The sequence below is a fragment of the Balearica regulorum genome, chromosome 3 (assembly GCF_011004875.1).
Source record: "Balearica regulorum gibbericeps isolate bBalReg1 chromosome 3, bBalReg1.pri, whole genome shotgun sequence".
NCBI lineage: Eukaryota > Metazoa > Chordata > Aves > Gruiformes > Gruidae > Balearica > Balearica regulorum.
The window spans coordinates 32925022-32939521 of record NC_046186.1 but is presented as its reverse complement, the minus strand read 5'-3'; positions in this window follow the sequence as shown (position 1 = coordinate 32939521).

Here is a 14500-nt window from a genome sequence, read left to right as displayed (position 1 = left end):
ATACTTGTTGACTTTTATACTCTGGATTGTTTTCTGCACCTTGATGTTCAGTCTTCCCACAGTTTCCAGGCTGTTCAGATGGGTCTCCTTCTACCTCCCAGTTATTTTTTCAATCTTTGTTGTCATCCCTCAGAGCTTCATTTCTGTCCGCATTGTTTTGTAGGCAATTCATGGACATCAGTGTACTGCCCAAGATGCTCTTCTAAGACAGTGACTCCGTTACAGTCTGGGTAGCACACCAACTTCTTAAACTCAAGAAGTTCCACACAGAGTAAATACCCTTTTTCCAAAGCTCTGTTCCCTAGCATGAATCACATCCCAGGGATTATCTTAATGTCTGTCTCTCTTAGTTCTCTCATATTTGTGCTCTGACAAAAATCTGTGGTTTTTTTTCTCTAGAAAAAAAATGTTTCTTTTAGATCTACCATCTCCTAATCTGATCATTTGTGTGATTCCACTGTTTCAATCTCCTAGTCTTTTTGATACTAAAATTTAGCCCTTTCACCACCATCTGGGACAGATGGTGAAGCTGCATGTTTCACTTCAAGAACACCAGCCCCTTTCAGAGTTACTTGCCATGGTTGCTTTTTGAACTGCATGCCAACTTAAATCTCCTCCTTCTTCTCCAGGCTTTAAACATCAAAAAGATTGCAAACTCTCACGAGGTATTGCCTGCTAAAATGAGTTGGTATAGCCACAGCCAAAGTCCCTCTTAGACGAGCCATTCCCCGTGGGTAGAGTAGCTTCCTTTGCATGTTACAATTGTCATTTAGGTTTGGGCACCAAGTTTTTCAGGAAAATCTGGTGACTCTGGATATATCATCTGAAAATCTGAGGCCACTAATGGGGCCATACTGCCCCTGCCTGGCCTCTGCCCACCCTGGTCCTGGCCCAGGACCCCATGTTAGACCCCTGGGGCCATCGGTCCCTGCCCCAGCAATGCTGCAGCGGAGCCAGACCCTGCCCTGCTGCCCCGGCGGACCACGGGATGCTGCCAGCCCTCGCTACACCAGCCAGGCTCCTTTGAAGGCTGTGCTCCCTAAACAGTATTAAGTGGCTGTCCTCCCCAAATCAGATCTCTTAAGTTGCAACCCATTAAACACTCAGCACCATCAATCTTTTTCTTCTTTTTTTAATCTTAGCCTTCGGGAAAAGAGGTTGCATTTTATGTGGTTTCGACAAAGCACTTAGCTTAAATGATAAATGTAAAATTTGTTCTAGCCCTGAGTGTTTAAAGAGTAAGAGAAGATATGACTCTCCTCAGTCCTGCTGGTGCAGATATGGGCAGATTCCCTAAAGGAAGGGGACTGCTCCCTCTGGAGACCATAGTCCTCCCATCTGTGTCTGGCACTCAGCACTCTGGGCTCAGCACTGCAGCCCAAGGTCATGGTCTGGCATTTAATACATATCAGTTTCACTTCACTTCCAGAAGTGTGTCCACAGAAATAGAAATCTTGGCTGAATCCTGTACTGTTGTCTATTCTTTGGAACATCTTTTTTAAGGTGGCTGATAACATTGCAAGGAAGAATTTCCATTGAATTTGTAAGGCTGTCCAATGTTTTTATACAGCTACATGGGTGAAAGATGAAGGTGTACCAGTGCTCAGGGGATTCACGTGATATACCTACAGTGTGCAGTGTGAACACAAACTCATGTCCTATCCTAAATGCCAGCTGTCCACTTTGTCGGGATCTCCACCATCTTTATCAATGGTAGAAAAGTGACTTTCAGGAAATATTGGAGAAAACTCTCACACACACTAGGCCTGAGTGCGTATTTACCCACAGCGTAGATGTGCCAAGACTGCAGTGGTTTGCCAGGTTGCCACGTATATCCTGCCTGCACTTGTGACACCTACTGTGGGGCTGAAAGGATGGCCTAGGTCTTTCCCACAAGAGCCTGTGGCATCTTCCTGTAGCAACATCAGGTGCATTTTGTGGTCAGCCTGAGCACAAAGCTGGCACAGGTCGTTTAAGTGCCTGGTAGCCTAAGAGACAAAGGCAGCAACCCCCTGTCCCCATAAGCAAGCCTAGGGCAAGGAAAGGGATGATCAGTGCCTTTGGAGCATCCCCTGCTTTTGGACTGTTGTAGGATGTGTGCTTCCCCTGTCTTGGTTTCACTGAGATCCAACATAAGAATATGATGATCCTGAAGTACATTTGAAGGTAATTCTTGTTCTACAGTCAGTCCGGGTTCTCACAGACACTGCCCTATGGGTGATTTGATTTCACCAGTTCAGCTAAATCCATATTTACCCAGCAAGAAAAATATTATGGATCACCATTTCAGAATGCTGGGCATCCTTCAGTTATCAACATGTTATTCCACTGAGTAATGATGAACTCAACATCCAAATAACCCTGACATTTAGTGTTGAGAGATTATATAAATATTAATAAATGCAGTTATGCAGTGAAGAAAACCTAATTCTAGCTCCTTTTTACTACTTTTAACCACATGCCAGACTATAGCATTTGAATGTGCATACAGCATGGTATGTGCTTATTAATTTTCTTGCTTACAGCATCTACAGTATTTTCTTGGCCTCTTTGCTATGAGATACAAATTTCTAGCCAAGTAATATTTTCTTCTTCTGAATGTCAGAGAGATTCCTAAATTATTACTGCTCTGGAACATGTGATAATTCACCGACTTCTCTACCTTTGGCTTCTATCCAGTTCGATATACCTGGTTTAAGAGAACACCCACAAAGAAAAAAACCTGCTAAAGCTGCAGTTTCTCAACCTCGGTTGCAAAAGGGAAAGACGTGGTCAGTAATGGATGATGCCAGTCAATTCCTTCTTCTCTTTATCTTTTTTAGTGCTTTGTAATATCTGGTTGAATAAATTTTTAGGATTAATTCAACAGACAGTGTTGAGAAACTCTAGAGGCTCTATCTCACACGGACTGATGTGTTCCGTCAAGCCCATCTCAGTGTGTTTTCATTTTTCCACATCAGCTTAATGTATTTGCACAAAATGTAGCAAAAGATAACTCTCCCAGGCAATTCCCAGAGTAAATGCCAAGATTATATAATGATTGAAATGTCCAGCAAGTTTTTTAAAAAGAAATATGGACTAGACTAAACAAGAGATTTAAATGCATGCATAACCAACATTTTAATTTTAGGGGTCTCCTCAAACAGAATTCAGGTCATAGAATTAGTCACCTACACTTCCTACACAGAGCACAGAGAGAGGTAAGCATACCTTAAGGCCTACTCCCCAAAAATGGGGAACCAACAGGAAACGGTAGGTACAGGAACATGCTTAAAATCCTCACCTAGAGCCCAAGTACCTGACTCAAGGCTTCAGGAAGTTTCCTCCCTGTCTCTGGGATCCAGAACATGGAGTCCACCCTGGAGATCAGGTCTCTGCACCTCACCTTGGAAACAATAATCAGGGCACAACCTTTTCAAATCAACAATGATCAGGATGGTTACAGGTAATGGTACCGCCACACCTATTTTGCATGTAGTAACAAACCGGCTTGCACACACGTACATCATATGTGAGATCAAGCTTCAATTTCTTCTCCCATCTGTTGAGACTGGCTGAAGTCCTACCATTCCAGGTGTGCTCCTGGCTACACCATGTGCAGAGAGTGATACAAGATTCATGAGGTCAGGAGAGCATACAATAAAGAAGCATGACTTAAACATGAGATTTTGGAACTAAACCCAAAAGGAATGGGTCAAGTTTCTGATAAGGCTGGGAAACAGCTGTCAGTCCACAGCTCTTCATCCCTCCCTGCTCAGTCCATGATCACTCTCCTGGCTGTTGTGGTTGCATTTGTTTTCAGGTATTTTTACCGTTGCAGTAAGAGGATTGTTGCGTTGCAAAATGAAAGAAAACTCTGCAGAATGCACAGTGTTAAGCAAATACAGAAATGAGACGTCGCCTTATCGAAAATATGGGATCACAATGAGGAAGTTACCAAAATGTCTTTATGTAATTAAAAGGTGGACAATCATTCACATGTGTGTTACAAATTCTAGCAAAGATGCAGAGAGTGCAGAAAAGACTGAAAGCTCATTTACATCAGATGGATAACAGGCAACATAACACAAGAAAGTAAAGCTTATTAATATTTGATAGAACAAAGTGTTCTGATATTTTTGCAGCAAAGTTCTTTTTAAACAAGTTATATGTCTTGTAGGTAATGTTAGAGTGCTTGAAAACAAAAATTAAAAAATCCCATTTCTTGAATATCTCAGCAATATAACTAAAGATAGAAAAAGCACTGCTGACTTTGGGTGTCTTAACAACCTGCATGCTACATAAAGATGGAAAAGGCCAATAATTCATTCATCTATGCATACATACATCTCACATTATCAATATTAAACAGTACTAATACATAGTTAGGACTAATTCAATTTGTAATGACTGAACTGCATACCGTGAGAATCTGAGCATCAGTGATTGTAAAACTCCACCTGTCGGACGGAAAAGTCAGCTCACTAATCGCATTGACACAGCTTATTTGTGCCCTCTTCACACTGGAAAAAGATTTCTCAATTTAGATAATTTCCTTCAAATGAAGCTCTTCTTTTCCTGGACTGGCTTATGCCAGTTCAGTGAGTGAAATACATTATGCTGATGAAAGCCCATTTATCTAGTATAATTGTATATATATACCAGGACTTTTCCAGTATAAAAATGTCACAAGAAATCCCACACTCTGTCATTATTATGCCAGGAAAGGCTTCTCCAATACAGACCTGAACTCATCCTAAAAAAAACGTTTCCCATAGGCGGCATTAAACAGGATTACGGAGGAGGCTTAAAGACACAGATAGCTTGAAAATAGGAAAGTTCCTGAAAAAAAGTATTGAAATTTCACAGAACCAGAGAACACTGTGTGTCAAATTTGAGCTGCATTACCTTGAAAATTGTGTTCAGTGCCCTGGAGTATTCTTCCCAATTACATCAAAGCATCTGCAATACTTTGAGAAATGTCCTAGAGGTACAGGAGACAGCCTGAGTGACAGTGCGTGTAGAAAAGGTTCTCACTCATATTTATATGCTGATTGTGTCAAGCAGTTTTGCTGGCATTTCTGTGCTCCAGGACTGCTAACTAGGTCAGTTTGAACACTGTAAATAAGCATATTTACAAAGTATCCATGTGAGACAGTAATCAAATGGTGGAACAAGTTGTCCCTTCTTGGAGATAATCAAAACTTGACAGGTCTTCAGCAACCTGAGGTTAGCCTTGCGCTGGGAAGGGAGGTGGGCCAGAGGACCTCCAGAAATCTCTGCAGAGCTGAACTAGTACAGGAGTCTCTCTGTCAGAGTTTTGATAAATTCAGTACACCCCAACATAAGTAGGATGTTTGTGCTCTTCAATCCAGTACCTTAATTTTTTGAAGATTTGGCTCAAGAGAACTCACACCTAAAATGGTCCTTCAAATTCTTAAAATGAATCTAAATATTCTTAAGAATTCAAACATAATTATCTGTCTCAAATACTGAATATAGTACCAAATAGACTGCTGCTCATATGTAGCTGTGTTTTTCAGTTGGGTTTTCAAGGGCTTGAAAGATGCTGGTTTAGCACTCCTGTAAAGTCTTCTGATTATCCTCAAAATTGCTAGTGCCAGGGAAGCAGCTGCCTGCTCACCCTTCCCCACCACCTGTTTCATCCTTAGCCTGGAAAGACCTTGGTTAGAGGAGACAAGGTAGTTCATTTTCCATGCCCAGTTAGTCCTTGGTTTTCTTACAAGTCTTCCAGAAGGGAGAATGATTTTGTGGCGGGATGTTTGTCTGCCAAGGCTTGGCCAGTGATCATTAACTCATTTCCCACGGATGAGCAGACATGAGTTAGTAACAACTTTTGTTCGGCTCTGAGCAAGGCTTGACTCAGAGCACTGACCTAGAAGTGGCAGAAGTCCTCTCCCACTGCTAATCCTCTGCACCACTGCCTTCCCCTTGAACACATCTTTCCCTCTCAACTATTTCAAGTATGCTGTAAATCTTTGCAGCAACTGGCTGCTTTCCAGAGTGGCTGCATCATGCAATGCAGTCCGCATAACCCAAGTGAGATCACAGATTTGGGGAGGAAACATGTTTGAAATTAGTTAGGTTATTTTTATTCCCATTTTTTGTGCATGGCTCCCATGGATGGAGATGAGAATGCTGTACATAGGAGACATTCCTACTTGGTTTTCATGGTGAGTCACCTGATTCTGGATTTGTCAGCCAAAATTTCCATGATCACCTTCCCAATACTTTTGCAGGAGATTTTTATTTTTAACTGATGTTGGCTTTAAAAAAATTATCTTCCCTCACAAAAATTATAGTTGGCCATATGTTATAAATGTTACAGATTTCTCAATCCATAATTTATAAGGACATAAGTTCTGGCAATTGACTGTAAAGTACTTAGTTTTAGGAAAGCGTATCAATACAAGTACCATCTCAGCTGTAAGAAAAGGTGAGAAATCTTGAAAAATCTTTAACAATGAGTTTTATTGTTAAAAATACATTCTTCAACCTTACATAAATTTAGCTAAATAACACCCAGAAAGTGTTTCTTTGGCTAATAAGACTTCAGGTTCGTTGTACAAGAAGCCCACCAGTGGCAAAAACCCCCAAGGAATAAAAAAATAGTAGTAACAAAGGGTGTCTTGGGCAATCCAACTATAGGACGTACAAAAATAAATGAGAAAGCAGCAAAACAAGTTCTGTAACATTTGCAGGAGTGTGTGACTAATTTACACATGACAACAGGAAATATCTAATCATATCTGATGAGATACACTTCAGAGCATTGCATCAGTAACATGGGAGACAGAGAAGCTTATGACACTAGATAATCAACATGGACTTATTTATAGGCACATTACATTCCTTCTTAAGTGAGCTGCAGTAAAAGATTTACCAATCTTTCATAAAGCCAACCATTAAAATATAAATCAAGATGATAAACACTCTCCTGCTCAGTCTCTTTTTTTGGTGGTTTTGTTCTTAAGAAAATTCTTCATGTAGTTTTCCAGAAGAAATGTCCCCCAGATATCACTGTAAGATATTTTTCTTTTCTGAATTCATGCAATCTTGCTCTATGTTGCTCTTAAACTATCTGAGCACTTGATTCTTCACATTCTTGCAGCACAAATAGCTACTTATAGATATACAAACTAGATAGAAGGTAACTATCAAATCCCTTGTTCCTGGCAGTGAATGTCCTTCTCACATTCATTCTCAAGGGCAAGAGAGTGAGGAACGAGGCCCAGAAGCTCTGAGTGCTAACAAACACAGGTACTGAGGTGTTCATAAGTTGTAGTGGTGGAAATTCTACTTGAAGAAACAGAAAAAGTTGCCACCATGGTGGTGGCTACACCCCAGTGCAGTCGCCCTGGGGGGTTCTGGAGTCTCTGTCCTTGGAGATACTCAAGTCCCAGCCTGGAATGACCCTAAGGAACCTGCTCTGACTCTGAAATACAAGTCTGCCTGACAGGAGGTCTGACCAGGTGACCTCCACAGGTCCTCCCTGGTCTAAATTTTTCTATGCTTCTATGGTGTTTGGATTCTTTTCTAACATCTAGTCTGTGAGGTGATCTTTGAGAGTCCTTTCTGCATACGAGAACAAAACTTCCACCCCAGTGTATTGCATTTTGAAAAAATTAGGAAATGTCAGAAAGAAACTCCCTTCCTTCTCAGATCATGGCTGCCTTTTTTTCTTAGGAGTGCTGCTAGGTCTAAGTCCTCTGAAATGTGTTCTGGTATTACAAGGGCAGTCTTTCCTTTTTGAAATTTCAGTATTACAAGTTTTTTAAGAATTAAAAGATAAGAACGGCTGCATCAGGTCAGACCAAAGGTCCATCTGGTACAGCATACTTTCTCTGGTCAAGGTGTTAATAGTGGATGCCTAGAGAAGCGTGTAGGAACAGAACAAGTACATAGGAACACTTCGCCTATGTATTTTCCCAGTCTACAGTGATTTGTGGTCTCGGGGACTTTGTGAGTTGGAGGTGGTCCCTGGCGGGTTTTTCCTCCATTAATCTGCCATGCCTCTTTTTGATTCCGTACAACTTCTGGCATTCACAATGGTGAATGCTAAAAGTGGTGGAAAAGAAAAGAAAAGAATCCCACCGCTCACCTGCACATTGTGTGGGGAAGTGCCCTCTGTTGCTTGTTTTGAATCTCCTGGTTTGCAGCTTCAGTTGATAACCTCAGTCCCTGTTCTGCAAGAGAGCAATTGTTCTTTATTCACTTTTTCCATGCTGCTTAGACTTCATTAGATCTCAGTTTTTCAGGGTTGAAGAATCCTCATCTATTTAATTGTTTTTCATACCGAAACCAGTCTTAACCTTTGATCATCCCTGCTGACCATGCTTTATACAGCAGCAGTTTGATGCTTTCTGCTTTGCTCACTATTGTCTCCCTGATTGCTCCTAACACGCAGTTTGCTTTTTGCCCACTATTGAGCACTGAGATACGTTTTCATAGCTCTTCCTATTACAGCTGACAGATACCTTTCTAGAAGGGTAGAAGCTGCCATAAATTTAGGACTGCTTTTTCATTGCAAATTATTTCCTCTTTATTTATATGGAATTTCACCTACTATTTTATCAAACATTTACTAGGTAATTTGGAACCTTCCCACAATTTACACCCTCAGTCTTCATTTTTATTGCTCAGATAACTTCCCTGTATCTGCAGATGTTACCTCCCCATCATTTACACTCCTTCCAGATCACATTTACGAATACTTTGAATGGTGCAGGCCTTTGTACAAATCTCTGTGGGCCTTTACTAATAAGCCACCTTCTGCTTTGAAAGCGATCATTAAATCTACCCTTTGTTTTCTACTCCATGGTTGTCATTTTGACGGCACACTGCTCAGAAGCTGCCAGTTGTGGTGTAACGGTGGATTCACTGAGGGAAGGAAGGAATAATGTTAACAAATTTTTGTTGTCTTATTTTTGTCTGAATGAACTTCTGGTCAGAACATTTTTCGCAACCCAGTAGCTCTGATGAGCTCAATAGCCAAGTGCAAGTGGAAGTGCAAAATCAGTGCAATGGAAATGTCAACCTTGTTATAAAGAATTAAATACTTCCCAACTGCTACAATTATACTTCATGGTATTTAATTATTGTGTTATTCTTACATATTTATATCCTTTATATTTCTCAAAAGAGAGAAAACAGCAAGTTTTAAATTTTAGCACAGTTCTTTTGATACACAACATACCTTGCAGATGAAAATACATATTCTAAATGTCATAAATTCTGTATAGATGTCTGTCTGTGCCAGATTTCTGTGGTCCTGGAATCTGCCCTAATACCATACTTTGTTGAAACCCAGCTCTCATTACAAAACAAACTGACCACCTAACTCTCCCCATCCCAGAGCTGTTCAGACAGTCCTTGAATAAGCGAGAATCTATACAGTGATGCCCTAAGTCTGCAAAAAGCCTGAAATGACTTTGGGGAGAGCTGGGGACTTTGTAGATCACCATTTTAGGAAAAAAAGTGCTACAGAAACCTCATGGTCTTCAACAGTGTGAAATTTGCCTTTTTTCCCAGCTGCCACAGAAATCAGAATTTGTGCCATAGAATTTGCTCTTTTGTGGAAACAAGTAGACAGATGTACATATTTTTTTCCTTCCCTGCCCTGTCAGAACCTCTCATCCTCTGCCCTCCGGACTGGAGGAAACTTGCACCATCCTTGGGTCCAGGCAGCTGGAGCCCATCCGGGCTGAGGGTAGGAGGCAGGGCGCCAAGCCCGGATGGGGAAGTCAGGCAGCGAGGCAGGGAGTGCTGGAGAAAGTCTGGCCTTTCAAATTGTCACTGACCAAAGTAAACATACACTAATGTTATTTTCATGGGTATTTTTACCTATGAACCAGTGTTGTGGTGCATGTAGGCTTGTGTGAGAGCAGGAAATCCTGATCCCATTTAAATCAATGGACCTTTTGTTACTGGTGTCAGCAAGGACATGATTTCTCTCAAAAGGTATTTCATGACAATAAACTAAATTATGCTTGTTGCAGTATTTAGAGATAAATATCAGTGGAACTAAGTTCAACAGTTACAAATAGTTCTGGTTTTAAGAATTGAAATTTGCATTCAGGTAGCATAATTTTGACTCAGAAAGAATCTGAATGTATTTAGAGGTTTATTATATTTTATCATGTTCTGTTGAAACATGAAAGAACATGTTTGTCATCATCTAAATGGTGTGCTAGTGGGTTGGCATAATATTCAGTGAATGTGCAGTGATAGAAAGAGAGACCAATATAAAAGAAGATCGCCAAGACTTATTAAACGGTGACTGAAAATGCTTCCAAATTTGGGGCATTTTTTTGTTTTTACATAGATGCAACTGTGAATTTTGGACCCTGCTATTAGTAATACTAATTGTTATTAAAAGTGAGAAATTCTTCACTACATTTTATGCTCAACAAATAACTAACACAAACAGGCAGAGCCAGTTTCTGATCTTACTTCAGTTGTTGAGAATCGGTAAAATCAGTGCGATCAGTAGATGGACACAGATGTAAGTTAAGTGAGATTAGAGTCCTAATTTCTTCCGAAACACAACTGTGTTCATTGCAATATTAACATAGTTCTGCTTGAAGTCTGCTTAACTTTTCTTTTGATTTTCTCTGCCATCCCACTAGAAAATAAATTCTCCTGTATTTAAGATAATTGGAATCACTGACTGTAACATGTGGGGATAATCGCTGTCTGGCACCCCTGGAGACAAAGTACAAATCTTCTGACCTAGAAAGAAATGAAAATAAGAAAGATACCACAATCTAGACTTTCATCCAAAGGTAAGGGGAACTGCAAGCCTCATTCACAGAAAGCATTATTGTGGCAAGGGGACGTGGAGATATGGTGCAGGTTTGCCTGGCCCCGTGTATAGACCATCCAAGTTTGTGCTTCAAGAATGCTCCAGAGGGATTTGTTGAATTTTGGAGACTACACTGGGACAGCCTGGGTGTTCACAAACTGGCTGCAATGGCATTACAGTGAGGTTCACCTGGAAAGAATATTGTGCTGAGGAGATGAGAATCTGGCCCCAAGTATTCCCAGGTTTCTTTGAGCGACCTCTCCTAGACAGAAGCTGTTTGGTCTTTATAGAAAATGGCATCCAACAGCTTGGAAAGAAAAGCTGTTTTTCTTCCCATGCCAAAATTCATAAAATTTTGGACAGAAAAGTATGTTTTTATGATGAAGGTAAGAATTTATTGGACAATAAATTATTTGTTAAATTCCAATGATATGTTGGAGCCTGACAAGGATTATAGTTTTGCTGTCAATTCAATTACCCTAAACTTGTGGATGCTGGTTTAATTATTTGTTGCTGGTTTAATTAAAAGGCGCTTAAGTCAGTGCAAGTTTTGCCCCTGATGTCAATGAGATCAGTCACAGGTCCAAGTTGTTTTAACTCTTAGAGTGATTAATAAAGAGCAGATCTTTCAGAAACGCCATCACTCACAGCCACACACAGTTAATCTTGAGCTATCAGAGCCGAACACAACCTAACAACAAACTCATACCACTTAAGTGAGTGGTATGCGTTTATCCTAGAGTCTGCTAAACTACAAAGAGAGCAGTGACCTTTGTACTACAGCTAAGGATAACAAAGGTTGAAAAGTATAAAGCAGATATTTATTATTTAAACTCAACAGAGAACGTGGCCGTAAGAAGCTGGACTTAAACAAAAAGATGGAAGGCACAATTTAGAGAAGACCACATGAGACAGAAGTAACTTTCCAGGAGATTTGAAATAAGTAAGAAGTGACTTCCCTCCAGTCTTCCCTGCTGCTGCTCTCCCCTCCAGCCATGTGGAAGAGCGGTCTAGGGCTGGGGGCACCAACCATTGCTTCTTTGTGAGACCACTTACATGGACAGAGGCCCCACTTTAAAACAGCAAATTGGACTTTTGTTCCTCCAGTCCCAAAGCCTGTTCTTGAGCCTTCAGTGCCTGCATATATGCTGCAAATACTTTTCAGAGGAAGAACAAACTTGCCTAGTCCCTCCTAAAATTCCTGCTCGAAAGTACAAGCCAGTGGCATTGAGCTCCTTCAAGCCCAGTCAAACAATAAACATCAGGAGATGGCTTAATTTAGCCATCCTAAGTTGACATCAGCCCAAGCCTGAACTGAGGAACCTTCTTCTCTGACACATTTAATGGGTCCTTCTGAGCCAAATGTCGGTTTCTGTGGTTTGTGCTGGATTGTGCCTTCTGAAAGTCTAACTACAGCCATCTCACTGCAACCTTTTTCATCACAGAGAGCAAGCTTTATATCCACAAAAGAAGCTGGGTCCACCTAATTTATTTGCTATTTCCCTCCAATCCAGCCGCAGTCTCACTAGACAGCTGTACGAATACATGTTCTCCAACCCAAGCTACAAAGAAGAACAGGAATATGGAATCAGATATTTGAGGAGAGGAATGTGAAGTCAGATGCGTAAGCACACTTTAAAATGCTAGCGAGGTAATGACATTCCTATATAGCTTGTTTTCAGGAGACAGTATTTGAACAAAGTCACCACACCTTAGCTAAAGAACAGAGACCTTTTGGAGAATCATGTTCTATGTTGTTTAGTTAATCTACTTTAAACAGTTAAGCAGTTAGTGCTTAGATGATGCACCTCTGAGCAAATGGCTAAACAGCAATCACTGTGCACTGGGATTTTCTGAAAAAAATCTATATTAGCCAAATTCATAAAAAGGGAAAAATACAAAGTAGCCTAGACACATATCAAAATAGTCAGTTCATCTAAATGTGAGTGCTAGTTGGACGGAGACTCTCTGTGACCCCCAGCAAGATATATGAGATACCTACTCCATCTATCTCAGCTTACATTTACATGGGAATAATATTGACTAGATCATGGGGCTAATAAATCATCTACCACTAGTTTGTCTGCTAATATTTGTCTGGCTCTTTGAAGATAATGTGATAATTATTAGTAGAACATAAAATCAGGAATTTCATCATAGATTGTGAGTTTTGTTTCAAGATGAAGACATCAAAATGCACACAGGACAACCAGAGCCTATTAGTGTCTTCTAAAGAATTTTTATGGCTGTTCCAAGCTTTACTTACATAGTGTCTCCCATGGGTTTTTTTCAGTAAGCATGGCTTTTGCAGATCCTGGATTGAAAAAATACTCCAGGCATAAAAGAAGTTCCATGGATGAGAATTGCTGCAATGAAATGCAAATGAAAATAGACTATAGATTGTTCAGAAAGAGAGTATGTGTTCTCCAAATTTCTCTGAACAAGGCTCCCACTCTTTGGAGAGAATAATGTGGGTGTCAATAACCCCAGACACAAGCAATGGTAGACATCTTCACGTCATGTGCCAAAAATATTTGCTAATTTACTCAAAGACGGTTCCACTTAGTTCCATATCTAACTACAGGGATGGGTTTTTCTTCCTTAATGCTGCCACAAATAAATTGGCAATACTAAGCAGTCTCAAAGGCAAACTTAATGCCACAACTTATATATGATGAAAGAGATGGTTTGGCACCTGGTGGCTCTTTTCTGTTCCCTCACAAATCTTCTGGTGCTCATTCTAAGCCCCAGGTGCTCTCATTTGTTCCATCCCATGCCACATTCCCATGTCCTTCCCCTTCTTTATAGCTTCAGGTGACTTCCATGTCCTGCTCTCCCTCCTGTTCCTTATAGACTCCTCTTATGCCCTACAGATACCACTGCATGACGCAACGGTAGTATCTGCATGGGGGATAAGTGACTCAGGTGTGCAGTGACTTGGGCAAACTTATTGTGAAATCAAATTAATATTTCTCTGATTTTTAATTTTCTTTATTGACAGTGGTTTCATGTGCCAGTTCTGGCACAGATATCATATGTTCACCATCATGACGCTGGACTGCAAGGCTCCCTGAGCGTACCTTTCCCTTGAAGGGGGAAAAAGTGGTATCATTCTAGATGTGCTTGCTTAGGCATTAAAATGCAACATTATTCATGGCAAATTGTTCGTGTCTATGATCCAGCCTTTCCCTTTCTAACAACAGACATAAAAGTGTGAACAACATTAATACTGGAATTGCCAATACTGGGAATGTGAGTTACAGCAAATGAGGACAAATGGGGTAGTTCATTACTCAATTATTGCTTCAGACTCTCAGCAGACAGCAGAGATCATGCATTTTCTATATCCCACACTTAAAAAAAAAAAAAAAATGGAAATTTAAACTACCCTGGAATATTAGGAATCAAGAGAAGATGGAACCTTACAAGTGCGATGTATTAGCACAACCTACCATACCTTTCCATACATACATGAATTTTGACTCTGGTAACTACCGAGACCTTCTGGCTGTTCACGTCTTTTCCTTGGTCTTTTAATGCATACAGATTTTAGTCTCTCTTTTTACATCCATGTGAACAAATATGAACAAATATCTTTGTATGTCCAAATGTGTAATAGTGTATGGAAAGTGAGTGTTTTATCAATGACAACAGAAGAACAGGAGTCTGCTTAGTAATGCCTATGTGTATTCCTTG